We start from the raw sequence: 17,780 nt of genomic DNA, 5'->3' as shown, positions 1-17,780 counted from the left end.
GAGGAAGGGAGAGGGAGAGATGGAAGCATCGAAGATGAGCGTGAATCATCAATTGGCTGCCTCCTGCATGCCCCCTACTGTGGATTGAGCCCGCAACCCAAGCATGTGCCCGGACCGGGAATCAAACCGTGACCTCCTGGTTCACAGAGCAACACCAGCCAGGCAACTTACTCATTTACATGAATGAAACATGTAAGCACTCAAATGTACAAATAAAGCACACATAAAAAACATTTTTTGTGATTAGTTATGAGTAAATGTATTTTCAAGAATCTGTCACCAGGCAGCCTAAATTAATTTACCCAAGAGTTTCCTTCCAGAATTTTTCTAAGAACTGGAAAAATAATACCATTTTAGTCTGTTTGGGCTGCTATAACAAAATGCCAGGTGGCTTATAAACTGCAGAAATTTATACATACAGTGAACAGAACTTTTACAAACAGCCTAAATACTGCACAGATTAGTAAATAAAAATCCTTTTTTTTAAAAAATTCTATTTTCACAGTTATGGGATTTCAAGCTCGTGGTGCCAGCACAGTCTGGTTCTGGTGCAGGCCCTCTTCTGGATTGTAGACGGCCATCTTTTTGTGTGTCTTCACTTGGTGGCAGGACCACGGATCTCTAGGATCTCTTTCATAAAAATACTAATTCCATTCATGACAGCTCCACCCTCATGACTTAAGCATCTCCCAGAGATCCTACCTCTTAATACAATCACATTGGACATTAGGACTTCAATGTATGAATTTTGACAGGACACAAACTTTCAAATCATAGCAAATACCTAAATTGACAGCAGTCTTCAATTATGAGAAAATAATTGTCCATGGCAAAACAGATACAAGTAAATGTTCAACCTTGTTCCGAGTAATTTTACTGAGAGCTACATTCGCCAAGTTGTGCCATCAAAATTAAAGAGGTGATTTCAACAATGGCAATGGTGAACTTGAGACTGCAATGTCTTGGGCTCTAATTATTGTTATGTGCAATCAAAAGGACTTTGAACCGTGGCTAGATGGCTCAGATGGTTGGATTGTTGTCCTGTACACCACATGGTGGCAGGTTCAATTCCCTGTCATGGCACATACCCAGGTTGCAGGTTTGATCTCCAATTAAGGTGCATACGGAAGGCAACCAATGGATGTTTCTCTCTCACTATCTCCCTTCCTCTCTTTAAAAAAGAAAATCAATAAAAACTTATCCTTGGGTGAGAATTTTTTTAAAAAGGACTTTTATTTACTAATCTGTGCAGTATTTAAGCTGTTTGTAAAAGTTCGGTTCACTGTATGTATCAATCCATTGAGACTGTAGTTTTTCAGCTATATTCCAAAGTTGGGAAAAATTTGGGGCAATCATTATATCCCACACTATTTACTGAGTGTCAACACTGTGTGACATTGTACACACTGATTTCTGTGTTAAGGGAGAAAGCTCTGGAATCAGCTTTCCAGACTTAAATCCTGACTACCAATTACCAACTATATCATCTCTATTACTGTTACCTATTGAAATGGGGATGATGATGATAGTAACACCTTCCTCATCCTATATAATAAAAGGCTAATATGCAAATAGACCTAACAGTGGAACAACCCAAAAAAACAATTGCTATGACATGCTCTGACCACCAAGGGGCGTGCACGGAACATGGCAGGTGTTAGGCGCAGCGGGATGGTGGAGCAGGTGAGCGGGGGCGCCAGTCGCTGTCATTGGGGCGAGCCTCTGGTGGTTACTGAAAATTCTCTGCTCCTGTGCACCGCAGTCTCACCTGGTGCTCGCATCTGCTGCCGGTACTGGCCCTGCTGGTGCCGGAGCCGCTGCTCGCACCCACTGCCAGCATCGGCCCTGCTTGCACCCGCAGCCAGCGCCAGAGCCACTGCTCCCACCCACTGCTGGCACCCGGCGCCAGACCCGATCACTCGGCACCATCAGCGGGTGCGAGCGGTGGCTGCCAGCCCTGATCGCCCCTGAGGGCTTCTCTGATTCCCCCTGCTCCTGTGGGGCAATCAGGGCAGCAGCCGCCGCTCGCACCCACTGACGGCACCGGCCCCACTTGCACCCACTGATGGTGCCGGCCCCAATTGCTCCGCACTGTCAGTGGGTGCAAGCTGGGCTGGCACTGTCAGCACATAGGAGCGGCAGCGGGGCTGCTGGCAGAGAGGGGACTGGGGGCCACTGCAGAAGGGACTGGGCAGGGGCGCAGAGGATGGGCTGAGATCCACCCCTGTGCCACTGCAGCCTTGTGGCCCATGGTTCCTTTCAAGGTGCACGAATTCGTGCAATGGACCCCTAGTAGAGTAAATTAACTTGTGTAAAGCACTGGGCACGTAGTAACTGCTTAATATGTGTTGTTATTTCATCCTTCAAAAAGAAAGAGTGAAAATACAGGCTTAGAAGCCCATTATTTACGATGCAACCAATCTATAGGTTAGTACTAGAATAGAAAGCATTAGCTTTTAATACTTTACATCACAATTTTATTTCTAGTTAGCTCAAAGTAATAAGAATGGGGAGACCTTGGTTTTAGAAACAGCCTCCCAGACAGAAAGTAAGTATTTAATATTAGATACTTGAATTACTCTCTGAAGTTAAGCTACTAAAAGCAATATTCCCATATTTTGAATCATGATTTAATATATATTTTACTGGTCATCACCACTACCTATTGCAGTGTCTTGCACAGATACTCAATAAACATTTGCTCAATAAATAAATGAATAAAAAGTACATGTACAATTATAGCCAAGAGAAAGAACATTTTATATATATTGGCTTTGGCAATGTAATTCCCAACCAGCACAGTGAATACAGGTTATATAAACTGAGGTGTTTGGACAGCAAAGTAATGCATCATGGGAAATTACAATCATTGCTTTTACAACTGGGCATGATCCTGTAAAATATGTGCTGTTAGTGACAAACAAAATGAAGGAGGAGGACAGACAGATGGATCAACAGAAGTTCTTCACTGTTTCTGGAGGACAATCAAAATCAATGTTCTACTAAGACATGATTACTGACATTTACTTTTATGAAGGATTTAGACGAATGTGCAAATAGATTGCAATTTTTTAAAAAGTGACTTACTGGGCTAAGAAAAAGTAAAGAGACCCACTATTAAAGGAATATTTCCAAATATATTCACATGGTAGGTAGAATAATGGCCCCGAAACATGTCCATGTCCTAATCCCTTGAACCTGTGAATATGTTACTTCACATGGCAAAAGGATTTTGTAGACACAATTAAGTTAATGATCTTGAGATAAGGAGATTATTCTGGATTATCTGTGTGGTACAATGTAATCAGGAAGATTTGATTCTAATAAGACCGAGTCAGGACAAGAGTCAGAGGAAATTAGCTGCTTGCTTTAAAGAGAGTAGGAAGGGATCATGAGTCAAAAAGGCAGGTAACGTCTAAAAGCTGGAAAATACTAGAAACAGATTATGCCCTGGAGCCTCCAGTAGGAAAGCAGACCTGCTGATACCTTAATTATTTGCCCAGCAAAACCCATTTCAGACTTATCTGCAGAACTGTAAGATAATAAATTTGTGTTTTAGGCCACTAAATTTGTGGTACTTTGTAGGACAACAAGTCGAAATGAATGCATTCATTAATCTGTACCTAACCTACAGAGACACGAATTTGTAGCCAATACAAACTGAAATTTACTTCTAGTTTTCTGGGATTAAAATGAGTTATCCTTGGAAAAGTGATTTAGTTTGGGTTTGGGTCAGGAAAAAATACAAATGACTCTAGAGCAGTGGTTCTCAACCTTGGCTGCACATTAGAATCACCTGGGAATCTTTTTAAAATCCTGATTTCTGGGCCTCATCCTCTGGAAAATCTGTTTCTTTGTTATGGGGTGGAGCCACAACATTAGTAACAAAGAAACAGAATTTCCGGAGGATGAGGCCCAGAAATCAGGACTTTAAAAACATTTCCAGGTGATTCTAATGTGCAGCCAAGGTTGAGAACCACTGCTCTAGAGCAATGCAAATAACCAGGCCAAGTTGAAACTGGACTTAATATAGCAAATAAATTGACCTTAATTTGGCTCTTTAATAAAACTTGAGGGTGATTTTAGAGGTGTAATTGTGTTTCAATAGACTCTATAATACACAATTGTGAATATTAGACTCTAATTAATTGTCTTTAAAGTTTTATTTTTCACCTATACATTGAACTGGATCCTGAATTTATCTACTTTTCTTAAATATTTGGCTACAACCCTCCAAACTAATGTTTCATTTTTCTCCCGTCCTTTGACTTGGAATTTTTAAGAACGAAAAATTTTTCCTTCCACCCGGACCATTTGTCCTAATTCTAACACCCAGTGCTGTTCCACCACCTACAACAGGTCAGTTTGGGAAAAGGCATGTAGTGTACTCACAGGTCATTAATGTCCAGGCATGAGGATGGCACCTGGAGCACAAGAGTGAGGAGGTTCAACATGATGGAACTGCTGAGATGGTCAAAGAATGCATGCAAGAACAAAAAAAAGGGGAAAAGGGTACTTGGGAAGAACTATACTTAGAGGCAGATTAAAGAGAGCTCAGGTGCCACCACAATAATGGAAACCAACGGGAAGGAAAAGATTTGAGGAATAGGAAAAGGGAAATAAATGCCAGGGCTGGGTTTGTAAATCACACAAACACACAAAGTAAAAAGCAGCATGAGCTCAACTGGGGAAGTACAATTTAACCTAAGGAACAGAAAGCATGAACCTTACACCTCTGAAAACAAACAACACACGAATGAATCTAGAGCATCTTATGATGTCAGCAAGTGATGTGCTCAAAAAGGATGGGGCATGTCAAAAGGCACAGAAGCTAACCTGAAAGAACTCACACTGGCCAGAGCTAATGATAGCATTGGATTGTAACTTCCCAAATAAAATATACTGTATACCTATGAGTTTGCAATGAATTAATCAAACAATAAATAAGTGGACAGTTCCATTGATGAAAGTTAAAATTAGTAAGTGAAAGTTTGAGGAGAAATAGAACATTTGCATAGTTCAAATTATCTCCACATATGTATCTCTCCATATATGTACTGTTTTTTTGAGAAAGGAAGGAAAAGGGAGAGAGGGAAGGAGAGAGAGAAAAATATATGAGAGAGAAACATTGACTGTTTGTCTTGGACCCCAACTGGGGATCAAACCCAAAACCTGGGTACGTGCCCTGACTGGGAATCGAACCTGCCACCTTTTGGTGCACAGGATAATGCTCCAACCAACCGAGACACACCAGCCAGGGCTCTGCCCCGATATATTTTAAAATTATAAATGGAAAACCACAACTTTACTGAGGGTGGTAAACCCAGAAGACACCAGCTTAATCAATCAGGTTAGTATCACTAGTGTGGAAGGCAGAGCTCCATGATGACTGCTCCCTCCCCCTTTTGTCCCCACCTTTGCTATATGTGCCTTTCATAATCAGTGAGCATGATTGATTTCAAGCCTGTGATTAGGTACATTAGGTGACACAGCTGACTTTGAGAAAGATAACTGGTTTGGGCTGACCTAATCGTACGAGCCTTTTAAAATCTGGGTCTAGAAGTCAGAGATTAAAACTGTGAGAGGGATCATACAGGAGGGCAATTCTCCTGCTGCCCTTGGAGATGAAGGGGCCACAGGGCAAGACCTGGAGCAGGGGTCCTCAAACTACGGCCCGCGGGCCACATGCAAATACAAATATTGTATTTGTTCCCGTTTTGTTTTTTTTCACTTTAAAATAAGATATGTGCAGTGTGCATAGGAATTTGTTCATAGTTTTTTTTTTTAACTATAGTCCGGCCCTCCAATGGTCTGAGGGACAGTGAACTGGCCCCCTGTTTAAAAATTTTGAGGACCCCTGACCTGGAGAGTGGCTCTAGGAACTGAGAGTGATCTCCAGCTGCAATCAGCAAAACTGTTCGGTCTTATAACCAAGAAACTGCACTTTGCCAACAACCTGAACGAGCTGGGGAGAGGAAGACCAGATAAGGTGCAGCCGTCCGACACCTTGATTTTGGCCTTGTGAGACCCTGAACAGAGCCCAGCCATACTTTGCCTGGACTTCTCACCTCCAGAAACTGTAAGTGGGTACTTATGGTGCCGGGTCTGTAGTGGTTTGTTACGGCAGAAGTAGAAAACTACTCAACTCGTCATAACACATCTACATCACGTCCTCCCTGATAGGGTGCTCTGAAAAGGACACATCACATCTGAAATTTCCTTGCCAAAAATAGAGTGCCTCACCTAATCATGAGAAGATATCAGCCAAATCTGAATTGAGAGACAGTCTATAAAATAACTGACCAGAACTCTTCAAAGGGATGGAGGTCATAAAGATAGGAAAGGCAGTGCCTGGAGCAGAAAAGGGACATTAGTGGTAAGCTGGTGAAACCCGAGTCTGTAGTTGAGTTAACAAGAACAAAAATTACAACAAAACACACCTCAAGTTACTTCTCTCTAAAATTGGGCTCGTCTATGTAATCTTGAGCAATTCACTTGCTAGAACTTGTTTTTCCAATTGTTAGGTAACACGAAAAGTATGTAATGTGTTTTAAGAGTCTTTGCTGAAATAGTAAGTTACGCTGCTTACTCTTTTTCTTTTAATTCCAATTTTTTTCCCCTTTAAGATAGCTTAATTTTGGAAGAGGTGGAGTATTTTAGAAGACTTGGTTGCTTCACAATTGTAAGCATTTTGATGCAATAGTATAAATTAATGAAAATAAATACTATTGATGGATGCAATCCAAAAATGAAAATTTGGACAATTTACTACATTGTGGGAACTTTTTGTGGTTGTTGCTTTGATGTTTGCATTTTTTAAAAAAATCCTCATTCGAGGATGTTCTTTATTGTTTTTTTAGAGAGAGGGAAGGGAGAGAGAAAGATCAGTGTGAGAGAGAAAGATGGATTGTTTGCCTTTGGTACGCACCCTGATTGCAGATGGAATCCGAAACCCAGGTATGTGCCCTGACTGGGAATAAAACCTGAAACTTTCTGGTGTACAGGATGATGCTTCAACCAACTGAACCACCCAGCCAGTGCAGATGTTTGCTTTTTACTTTTATTTAAAACTACAGGCCCGGTGCACGAATTCGTGCACGGGTGGGGTCCGGCCAGCCTGCCCCAATCGGGGCCAATCAGGCCAGGCCAGCTGGGGGGAGGGGACGCGGGAAATTGGCCGGCTCTGCCCCAGATCGGGGTTGGGGGGACCAATTGGGGGCAGGGTCGGTGGGAGAGAGGCTGTGGGTGGTTGGCCGGCCAGCCCCATGCCCTGGTCAAACTCCTAGTCGAACCCTTGGTTGAGGGGACAATTTGCATATTAGGCTTTTATTATATAGGATTAAGGAGTTAGCATGTGAAACTATAAATATACAAAATCAACAGCTTGAAAGAATAAACATTTCAGAAGTTTTCTGAACCGAAGTCAAGATAGAAGCAAAAACGAACTCAGTAACACACTATTTGAACAGATTGATTCAGACAAGACAAACTCCCTTCCATTAGGTAAAAAGGATAAAGGGCCTGCCTGGATTTACATGAGCTAAGAATCCTATATAATAAAAGCCTAATATGCAAACTGTCCCCTCAGGTGGTCATTTGACCAGGAGTTCAACTGCTTGCTACGACATGTGCTGATCACCAGGGGGCGGTGTGGAACATGACGGGCATCCGCAATGTGGCGCTGGCAGCGGGAGGCACTGCTGGCCCCCATGGGCCCCGACGAGAGCAGGACCACAGCAGGATGGTTGAGCAGGTGAGCAGGCAGTGCCAGGCCACAGGGGAGTGCCAGGCAGGGCTGCGGGGCTGCAAGGCTGGGGCATGAGCTGGGGCTGCGAACCTGGGGGCACAAGCTGGGGCCCAATCACCGCAGGCCACCACGAGTGATCCCACCTGTGCACGAATTCGTGCACCGGGCCTCTAGTGGTATCCTAAGTCTCTTTCACTATAATTATTTTCTTAGCTTCATTTCAGAGAAATAGACACATACCATAAGGATTGAATAATAATATATCACATCATCAGTGATTATTGTATGAAATACTCTGACTTGCTACTCGTACATTTGGGTAACAATTCTTCTCTCCTTGTACCATAGAGAAACACAGCGCTTGCCATCCAGCTCAAGGCTGGCATAACGGCCTCCTTTGAGGTTAATGTTAACATCATTCTGGACAGAGCAACAGGAAGCATCTGTGTAGCTTACCACAAACCGAGATGGTCCATTCTTTCCCCATTTAAAGTAGAAATTCTGTTGGTATTAAATTACTTAATTGCTCTTGCTTTATACATTTAAACATTTAAATATATAAAACACCATTGTAGTAATCTCTGAGAAAACAGAAATGATTGATGACTATTTAAATACTGATTTAATTCTTCCCAGTTGGTCAATATTGAGTCTCCCTCCCCCCACCTCTATAACTGAAAGAACTTGTACTATGAAAGCTATTCCTGCACACCTTTTGTTCTATGTTCTAGAACCATCTACAATGACAGCAAAACTCAGGGAACAATGTTAGTCAATTAACAGCTGCCAAGTTACCTTGAAGAGCAGATGGTATAATTGATCATGTCCAACAAAATGCGGGGGGGGGATAATTAAATAGGAGAGGATGCTTTTTGAATAATTAAATAGCAGAAGATCCTTTTTGCTTAAGTACAAATAATGGTTCTTTATTGCTGTTATATCTGTTTGAACTTTTAGGCTTGGCTTTCAAAGTCCTCTTAATTGGTCCTTACCCTACTTCCTTAGTTCCTACCATTTCTCAACAAACAACCCCTGTTGTACTGTAGAGAAGGCATGCTTACTCCTGCTTTACCTTAAGGTATATCCTCTACCCAGATAAATAAAAGTCCTCCCCATTTAGATTCAACAAACACTGATATAGTATCTCCTATGTGCCAAGACTATACTAGAGATTGTCATGCATTTTCTTGAATCTACACAAGCACTCTCACTGGTTTTTAGGAGCAAAAGAAACTCAGAGCTCTGAGAGCAGCCCATAGTCACTCGCTTAACAAGTTGGGGCCTTGGTCTCCTCCAACCCACAGCAACCTTCCCCCTCTCTGCCCTTCTTTTCCCTTCTATGATCCCTTGCTTGTTCTTCAAGGGCTTCCTGATGTTATTTATCTTTGCAACTAGATCAGTGGTTCTCAACCTTCTTAATGCCGCGACCCTTTAATACAGTTCCTCATGTTGTGGTGATCCCCAACCATAAAATGATTTTCGTTGATACTTCATAACTTTAATTTTGCTACTGTCATGAATTGTAATGTAAATATCTGATATGCAGGATGGTCTTAGGCGACCCCTGTGAAAGGGTCATTCGACCGCCAAAGGGGTCGCGACCCACAGGTTGAGAACCGCTGAACTAGATGGTAAGCTCCCTGTGCACAAATGTGTATTATATGTATATATTTTTACTTCCCTACCCCACAGAGCCTAACTCAATATGCCCAGGGAGCACTCAAGAAATACTTCACTGAATGGACTGACTATTCTTTGGGGGGAAAGGGGTGTGGGAGATGTGGGAAGAGACTGGACAAAAATCGTGCACCTATGGATGAGGACAGTGGGTGGGGAGTGAGGGCGGAGGGTAGGGCGGGAACTGGGAGGAGGGGAGTTATGGGGGGGAAAAAAAAAGGAACAAATGTAATAATATGAACAATAAAGATTTAATTAAAAAAAAAAAAAAAAAAAAAAAAAAAGAAATACTTCACTGAGAGAAGGCTAGCCACTTTGGGCCGAGTCTCCTATTTTCAACTTTGCAACATAATTCTGTCTTTGAATTAAGTTCTATATGGTCAGAACTTGTTGTGTGAAAAAATACTTTCTTTTAATCTTAAATACCTCACTTGAGATTCAAGTTATCTTTGACTTACAGGTCAATTTAATTCATGTTCAGCTGATCTACTTCCTTAGTTGACTTTAATCACAACCCTGTTGATTTTATTTTTCCAAGCAGAGAAGTCCTATGTTTTCTTTCATTCTTTTGACCACACAATGGCTCCTTCGTGTCTCTGAGATTTGGCAAGCTAAATTGCATGGACAAGCTGCATTTTGATGAGATAACCTATCCAGTGTCACATGTTTTCATCAGCCAACAAATCTGCTACAGACATGTTTAGTTTGGCCAGCAGTTAAAAAAAAAGAAAAGAAAAAAAGGAAACAATATTTTTAAGCCCAATGCTCTCAAGTTCCTCTCTGCCCACATCATTTTTATGGTCATCAGCCAGGACAGTTCAGACCTTTATCTTATGCCTAGACTGGAAATCCAGTGAGGACAGGGAATGTCTTATTGACTACTTAACCACCACAAGATGCTACAAATTTCAGCCTTATAACATATAGTGAAGTATTCACATTTTTTGTCCCAACCCACCAAAATATACATATACACATACGGAACTGGGAAGAGCTGTTTCATGAAATAATGCTTTGACCACAACAACTTTGGATATTTTCTATTCTACATCATTCTATTCTTTTCAATTTTTTATTGATTGATTTGAGGGAAACACTGATTTGTTGTTCCACTTATTTATGCATTCAGTGGTTGATTCTTGTATGTGCTCTGGCAGGGATCAAACCTGCAACCTTGGCTGTTGGGACTATGCTCCAACCAACTGAACTACCTGGCCAGGGCCCTCTTCTTTTCACTAGGTCATAAGCTGCTAAATTGATTTCTTAAGTCCCTGTTTCAAACACACTATGCCACAGAGTTCGGGTAAGGTCTTTGCTATTGTATCACCTAGTACCCTGGATAAGAAGACACCTGTAATCATTTTGTTAGAGCCAAGTGCTAGGGAAATGCCTAGCAGTCTGGCACACATGTCAGTGAATAAATGCATGTGGTTTTGTTAGCTGAGCCTGTTCTTACTGTGAAAATATGTAGTTCAATTGTATTTTTAAAAGTTACGTTTTCATGTATTCATGAGCACCAATAACTTTAACCAAAAAGAGAAATATAACATAAATCATGCAAGAAAATAGTAAATATGTAGGCAGATTTCTAATTAATTTGATATTTGTTCTTCAATACTTTAGTAATTGATCCTATAGCAAGGCCCTTTTCAGTTTTCTAATTAAAGTCCTACTTTGATCCCAAGCATTCTTTGAATTCAGTGAAGACAGAAATAGAAATTGACAGTTACGGAGTGACTGTTATATATCAGATATTATACTACATATGGTCCTACAAACCATCTTATTCAAGCAATTGTATTAAGAATGGGGGCAATGAGGTTTGAGAAGGCTGGGGAACTTGCCCGTCTGTACAGCTAGTCAATAAATATTAGCTCTGAGATATACACGTGGTTTCCTGATTTAAGCCCCACACTTTGTTTACTGCCTGACACTGCATTTTAAAACAATAAACTAGTACCTGTCCTATAATGTTAGTTGGAAGTATTACACATGTCAATAATCTACTATTCCCTTTGTGGGACGACTCTTTTTGGAGATTTTGATAACTCTTCATATGCCTGGTCAAAAAAAGCCTTCTTCAATACCTCATATTGAAACTTAAATGCATTTCCTTCTTTAGAATGGCTAATGAAGGAGGCCTTAACTGGTCCCAATATTCTCCTGTTGTGTGTTCTGTATATACTCTTCCTGTACTTTATATTTTTTAAGACTGTGATTGAATTTGAATCAGGATATCAAAAGCTCAGCTACACTTAAAATTCTTTGTTGCAGACTTTCAATTATCTGGATATTAAAAAATATCTGGGGGGAAAATCAGTAGCCTGTTTCTGTTTTAATGAAAATATTTGTTATGCCATAATCATAGTCTTCTTTCACCTTTTTCTATGTTGACTTCAACTTGTGACTAATACTTAGTCCACTGTCTTGGTACTGTTTAAAGACAAAACAAAACAATACTCCCTGACCTTGAGCCATACTGCCTGTAAGGTATTCATTGGCAGTCAACCAAAGAGAGCAGCTGGAGATCCTGCCTTGTGCCTTAGATGCACTCTGCTGTTTAATCCTCACAACAACACAGTGAGATCTGTACTAGTATTATTCCTGTTTTTACAAATGAGGAAACTAAGAGGTTAAGTAGCTGGCCCAGGGTCGTGGTACCAAGAAAAATGGTGGAGCCAAGTTTCTAAACCAGATGGCCTTGACTGGAGATTGAGCTCTTAACCACTGTGCCTCTCTTGCATAAGAGGAACACAGGGAAGCAATGCCCCCGGCCCGACAAAACAACGCAAGGCATTAAAGTAAGAATAAGGTCACTAGAATCAGGTTGGCATCAGAACACTTCAGGGACAAGATTTTGAGCAAGGCATCAAAGCGGCGTGGGATTTAATTGGCCCAGCTGAGAGCTGGGGCATCATGATAGACAAGAATGGCCAGGGCTTGTTGAGTGGGTAAGAAATAGCATCAGCCTAATAGACAAGGGTGGGTAATTTTTAATAGATTCTTATCTACTTCAGTCTCCTCATTTCCTTCTGGTTTTTCTTAAGAATAAAACAGCCTGGCCAGTGTGGCTCAGTGGTTGAGCATCGACCTATGAACCAGGAGGTCACGGTTCAATTCCCAGTCAGGACAAAGGCCGAGGTTGTGGGCTCCATCCCCAGTAGGGGGTGTGCAGGAGGCAGCCAATTAATGATTCTCTCTCATCACTGATGTTTCTATCTCTCTTTCTCTTCCCTCTTCTCCGAAATCAATAAAAATATATTTTTTAAAAAGATTAAACAAAATGCAAATACCAACTGTAACATAATATAGCAACCAGATATGCATAAAATAGAAACACCAATGTATTCAATTAAGGTAAATAATACAATTTTTAGTTACTGACTGAGGTCTTTTTCTCCTTCCTGGTGTACTATAACTGGCCTCCCCATTTTATATCTGATAATTTTCCTTACCTGAATTTAAATCAAATTGTTTGAATTGTGTTAATAGTTTCTCCTTATTTTGATTGAATGAGAAGATTTTCTCCTTCTTTTCCCAACCTTACTATTGACTTCTGGAAGTCTGTAATGAATATATGGCAAATACATTATAGTACAGGAAGTCCAAACTTATTAATGGGCTGTGTTCCAGTAAATTAGTTGTTTGGAAACTGGAATTTATTTTCCCATGGAAATAGTGGCTAAGTTCCCGGAGGACCTATAAAAGCTTGCTTCACCAGGAATGTGACAGAAATGAACGCTGCCACCTTTGTGTTGCACTCTGCCTATTATTCTGGGGCTCTATGGATTTCTCTTCTTACTACAATGTGTTAGCTAACCACCTCTTGGGACACAGATTTTTTCATTATAAATTATGGAAAAAGCTATCACTTATAATTCTACCCAGATCCAATCTTTAATACTGCTTCAGGGTGTTTCTTTCCACTAATCATTACTTAAAACATGACTTCAGGTGGAAAGTTGTTTTCCTTAGCCGACGATCAGGAGTCAGAAGAGTGGCCCAAGAATGCTCATAGCCTACCCAGTGGTTGGCAAACTGCGGCTCACGAGCCACGTGCGGCTCTTTGGCCCCTTGAGCGTGGCTCTTCCACAAAAAACCACGTGCGGGCGCACATGTACAGTGCGACTGAAACTTCGTGGCCCATGTGCAGAAGTCGATATTTTGTGGAAGAGCCACACTCAAGGGGCCAAAGAGCCGCATGTGGCTCGTGAGCCGCAGTTTGCCGACCACTGGCCTAGGCTATGACATCACCTTCTCTGCCTGCACCAGGAGGAGAAGGCAGTGAAATGGCACCAGGGACATGTCTTGACCCTGCTGCTGCCCGTGACCATCTGGTACCTAGGGGTATCTTTTGGCCCATGTGGGGATTTAAAAATAAAAGACTTTCTAGGTTTCTAACTTGGCATCAGGTAATAGTCCCCAGGTTTTAGTGCCTGCCCCATGTTAGAACTTGGAGGATTACCCGATCTGTGTGTTTTGACTATAGTTGAATCCATATTACAGAAAATTCACACTTAAATAATCTTAAGCTATGATGTGGATATCTGCCAAATACGCTTGTCTCAGAAGCATTTCCTTGCAGGGCACAGTAACCACAATAAAACCAAAATCTCTGTTTTAGATAGAAACATTACCAGCAAATGTTTCCAAAACAGAAATACTTAAAGTGAAAAAAAATTTGTCTATGGCCATCATAACAGTGTGGCTTTTAAAAACTTTAGCTTCTACACACATTTCACTTCTAACTTTCTTACCTCGTTGGGAATTTTTTTACACTAGCGAGGGATTCTTTGCATGACTTTTGAGTCTGCCTTTAGAAATGTCGGGAAGGTTTATATTTACAACCCCAGTCCTCCAAAAGACAAGCAAAACCCCCACTGAATTTGTACAGCCATGTCTGCTGTCAGTGTCTTTCTTAAACACTTGGTGATGTGTCAGTAAACATTTGCCATAAAGACAGTGCATTTCGATTGAAAAATACATTTTTTTTTTTGCATCCTCAAAACAATGGATGGACTTAGATATTAGACTTCACCAAGATGAAATAGGCCACTGGTTGGGACTAACGAACGAAGAGGGTTGCAGCTGCTGGGTGCTCAGTTTGTTCTTGGCAAAGAACACATGGCAGGAATTTAGCATTTCCAGGCACCTTGGAGAGCCTAGAGCGGGAGGAAGTTTTGAAATCTTACTGGAAAGCTTTAGAGCCAAGTAGGTCTACACTACTGGAAAGTGAAGACAGTTATCTCAACTGTGTTTAAAAGGAGAAAGAGAAAGGAGGAGGAAAGAAAGAAAAAATAATACTCTTGGGGGAATCAAATGAGAGCACATGCATAAAAGTGCCCAGTGAGGTTACCAAGATGCATTAGCTCCTCAATAACGTTAGCCAAATTTGAGTACTGGGAATTTTATTGGGCAAACAGGATTATTTAAGCTCAATTATGTCAGTAGTTTTGTTAGCACCTGCAGCTTCTAGGAATTATAGAGACATCGTACCTGCAATGAGTTCAATTACCAACTGAAATAGACACTGACCAAATTCACCAATCCTATATAATAAAGAGCTAATATGCTAATTAGACCGGTAGGTGAACGACCTTCTGACCAGTGTGGGGAGGAGGGGCCTGCAGCAGCTGGAGCCGCTAGGAGGGCTGAGCCCCTTGCACGAATTTCCTGTATCAGTCCTCTAGTATTGCAAATGAAGTGGGATTTCTTTCTCGGTTGGGTTATAATTCCTTAAGTCTTGGCTACTTAGCTCAGATGGTGGATAAACATTATGGACTACAACCATGTACAAGTCAAGCTTTATAAAGAGAAAGACATTGAAACGCTAAGATTATGCACGATATCCGTATCCCCAGATACACATCATATAAACAAGTTTACTGGTCACTAGATGGATTGCATAAATGGGTGCAGCCAGCACAAACACGTTAATTTCTTAAAAAATTCAAAGCATTATCTATAAAGTCACGTCATGTTCAAGGAACAAGTTGTTCAAAACACGTTTTTCAAGACCCTTAGAGTTCTACGTTAGGAGTAGTAATTTCCTTGTTATGACAAATATGTTTGATCTCCAAATGCTTAAAAGATTTGTAAGTTGAACTTCACAACCCAAGTTTCCAAGATGATAAAACTCAGTTAATTTTAATTACTTTAGATTTTCCTACCAGAGAAAGAAAAAAAACCCACAAAAGAACACCTCAACTATTCAGCTACACTGGCATTTGGGGGGAAAACTTAGATGATAAAGATGGGAGTCAACATGAAAATACCACGATACATGCATTACTTGAACTTACTTTAAAATTCTAAATTTGTGAGCTCAAAACATAAACATGTTGAAGTGGAGTCATCAGTTATTTCTTAATGCACTGTAATAAATTTAAAATGCAAGAGATTCAAGGCAGGCAGATTACAAATCAATTCCCATTAGGTTAGCCAACATGTGTCAGGAAAATAACTAAGTATAAGACTCCCCATGGCCTGTAGAACAAACAAAATGATCCTCTGGTTATTTTCTAAGATTCTCCTCTTTCTCACAAACATAGGAGAGTATCTCTGCAATTCACTCTCCCCCGTCAGAGTTCTATGGGAAGTGTTGCAAGTGGCCATCACCTTCCTCTCTCACCACTGCGCTAGCTATACCTCGGCTCCCGGCTCCCGGGAACTCGGATGCTATTCATCTAAGCTTTGCTAATTAAAAAAAAGATTGATGACATCCACCATCCACCGAAACACATTAAAAGTAATTTATACAGCCCGGCAGCACACTGGAAGTCCTGAGCAGACATTTCAACTCCAACAAAACGACACCGCTCGCTTCTGTGACACAACAGAAAGTGGACAGCAACATGTGTCATGCACCCAAGACTTACGCCTTACCAAAAAAAAAAAAAAAAAAAAAATCTAAATAAATTAAAAAAATTGTTTTAATGCCTAGCGATAATGAATTCTTCATAAGTCATTCTACTTAAAACCTAAAGCTGGTCATCAGAATCTATTTCCAGTTTTACAGTAACCTTTCTTCCTGGCAAGACCATAACAGAAGGAGGTTTCCAGGAACGTGGTCACTTACACCACAGCTGCACCTGACCGCTGGTGATCTCAGCCTGGGTGCGCACGTGGGGTTTGCACATCTGGATCCTGCCTTCCTGGACCGTCCGGCAGGTTTTACTTCCGTGGCTTTGGGAAAAGGAGACAAAAGACACCCCTTTGCAATCAATCGCCTTTCGGCAATCCCAGTTTTGGAGGGAGCGATAGACAACCTTTTCCATATCACACAGAGAAACAACTCTCTCTCCATAAAAACATATAAAGACACAGACTGACAAATAGAGACCAAGTGGCCACGAAGTCCCTTGAAGTACCCATGTATCGACGGACCACCAGACACTGGCCTTAGATCTGTAACGGAGGGGAAGAAAAAAAACACACCATGATGAGCCTGAAAAAAATAAAATAAAATAAATAAGTGTAACCTACCACCGTCACCGACACGGAAAACAGAACACAATCACCACCGGGAACCCGGGGTCCTGTCAAGATCTCTCTCCACCAGAAGATGCAGGCGCACTGCCCCCCGGTGCCCAGGAGCGCGTCTCTCCAGCAGCAGCTCCCCCCGTCGCGGGCCCGCTCTGCCCCCGGGCGCCGGCGTGGACGGCCGGGGGGCGCCTTCCCCCCGAGATGAGAAGTCGGAATCGGTACTCTCTCGGGCGCGGGTGCGCTCGTCCCCCCGGCCCCCCTTCCCCGGCCGCCAAGATGGTAGGAAAGTTGTCGTTTCGGGGGCCGGGAGCGCGGTCTGGTGCTATGTCCTCGCGGTGCCGATAGTGGTGCTGTAGGAGGCTGCCGCCTCTCGTAGCGCAGCCGGCAGCCCTGCCTCCTGGCTGGAGAGGACATTCAGGGATTTCCCCTTCATGATCGCCGGCCCCGGGAGCACTTTTCAGTTTCCAAAATAAAAATATGATCCTCGCCCCTCTCGCCTGACAGGGACAGGCTCGCGCCGGAGCCCAGGGGGGAGCGGCAGCAGCGCCGCCGAGCTTCCGCGTCCATCGCCAGCGCCTCGCACTCGCATCCGTCAGCCGGGCCGAGGAAACGGGGGGGAAGGAGGGGGGAAAAAAGCAGCTGAAAGGTAAGCAGAGGCGGCCCCAGGCCCGGCCCACATCCCCGGGCTCCCGTAGGGCGGCGGGCTGGGCCGCGCGGGCAGGGCGGGCGGCGAGCGCGCGTACGTGAGGCCGGGGCTTGGCCGGCCCGCGCCGGGCCCGGGACGGAGAATGAAAGGGTGAGGGGGGCCGGCGCCGGGGCGGCGGGGCCGGGGGCCGGGGGGTCTGGGGGGGTGCCCGCGGGCGGGGACGGC

General features: G+C 42.6%; 1 protein-coding gene and 1 long non-coding RNA gene across 2 annotated transcripts in view; one reads left to right on the top strand and one right to left on the bottom strand.

The window, feature by feature from the left end:
* Positions 1 to 4,263: 4,263 nt before the first annotated feature.
* On the bottom strand, positions 4,264 to 9,480 carry LOC132238153 (uncharacterized). The gene is made up of 2 exons (XR_009453737.1): positions 5,863 to 9,480; positions 4,264 to 5,647 (listed from the first exon to the last, which is right to left on the bottom strand). It is a non-coding gene; the product is annotated as an uncharacterized LOC132238153 (long non-coding RNA).
* A 7,946-nt stretch (positions 9,481 to 17,426) lies between these two features.
* The window catches only part of INO80D (INO80 complex subunit D), a 56,727-nt gene continuing 56,373 nt past the window's right edge, over positions 17,427 to 17,780 (top strand). The window contains exon 1 of the mRNA XM_059702887.1: positions 17,427 to 17,555. The gene's annotated coding sequence lies outside the window, so the exon portion shown is untranslated. The remainder of the gene's footprint in view (positions 17,556 to 17,780) is intronic.

This window comes from Myotis daubentonii, chromosome 7 (assembly GCF_963259705.1).
Source record: "Myotis daubentonii chromosome 7, mMyoDau2.1, whole genome shotgun sequence".
NCBI lineage: Eukaryota > Metazoa > Chordata > Mammalia > Chiroptera > Vespertilionidae > Myotis > Myotis daubentonii.
Note: the sequence above shows the minus strand (reverse complement) of the source record. Positions and strands in the feature narration are given on the sequence as shown.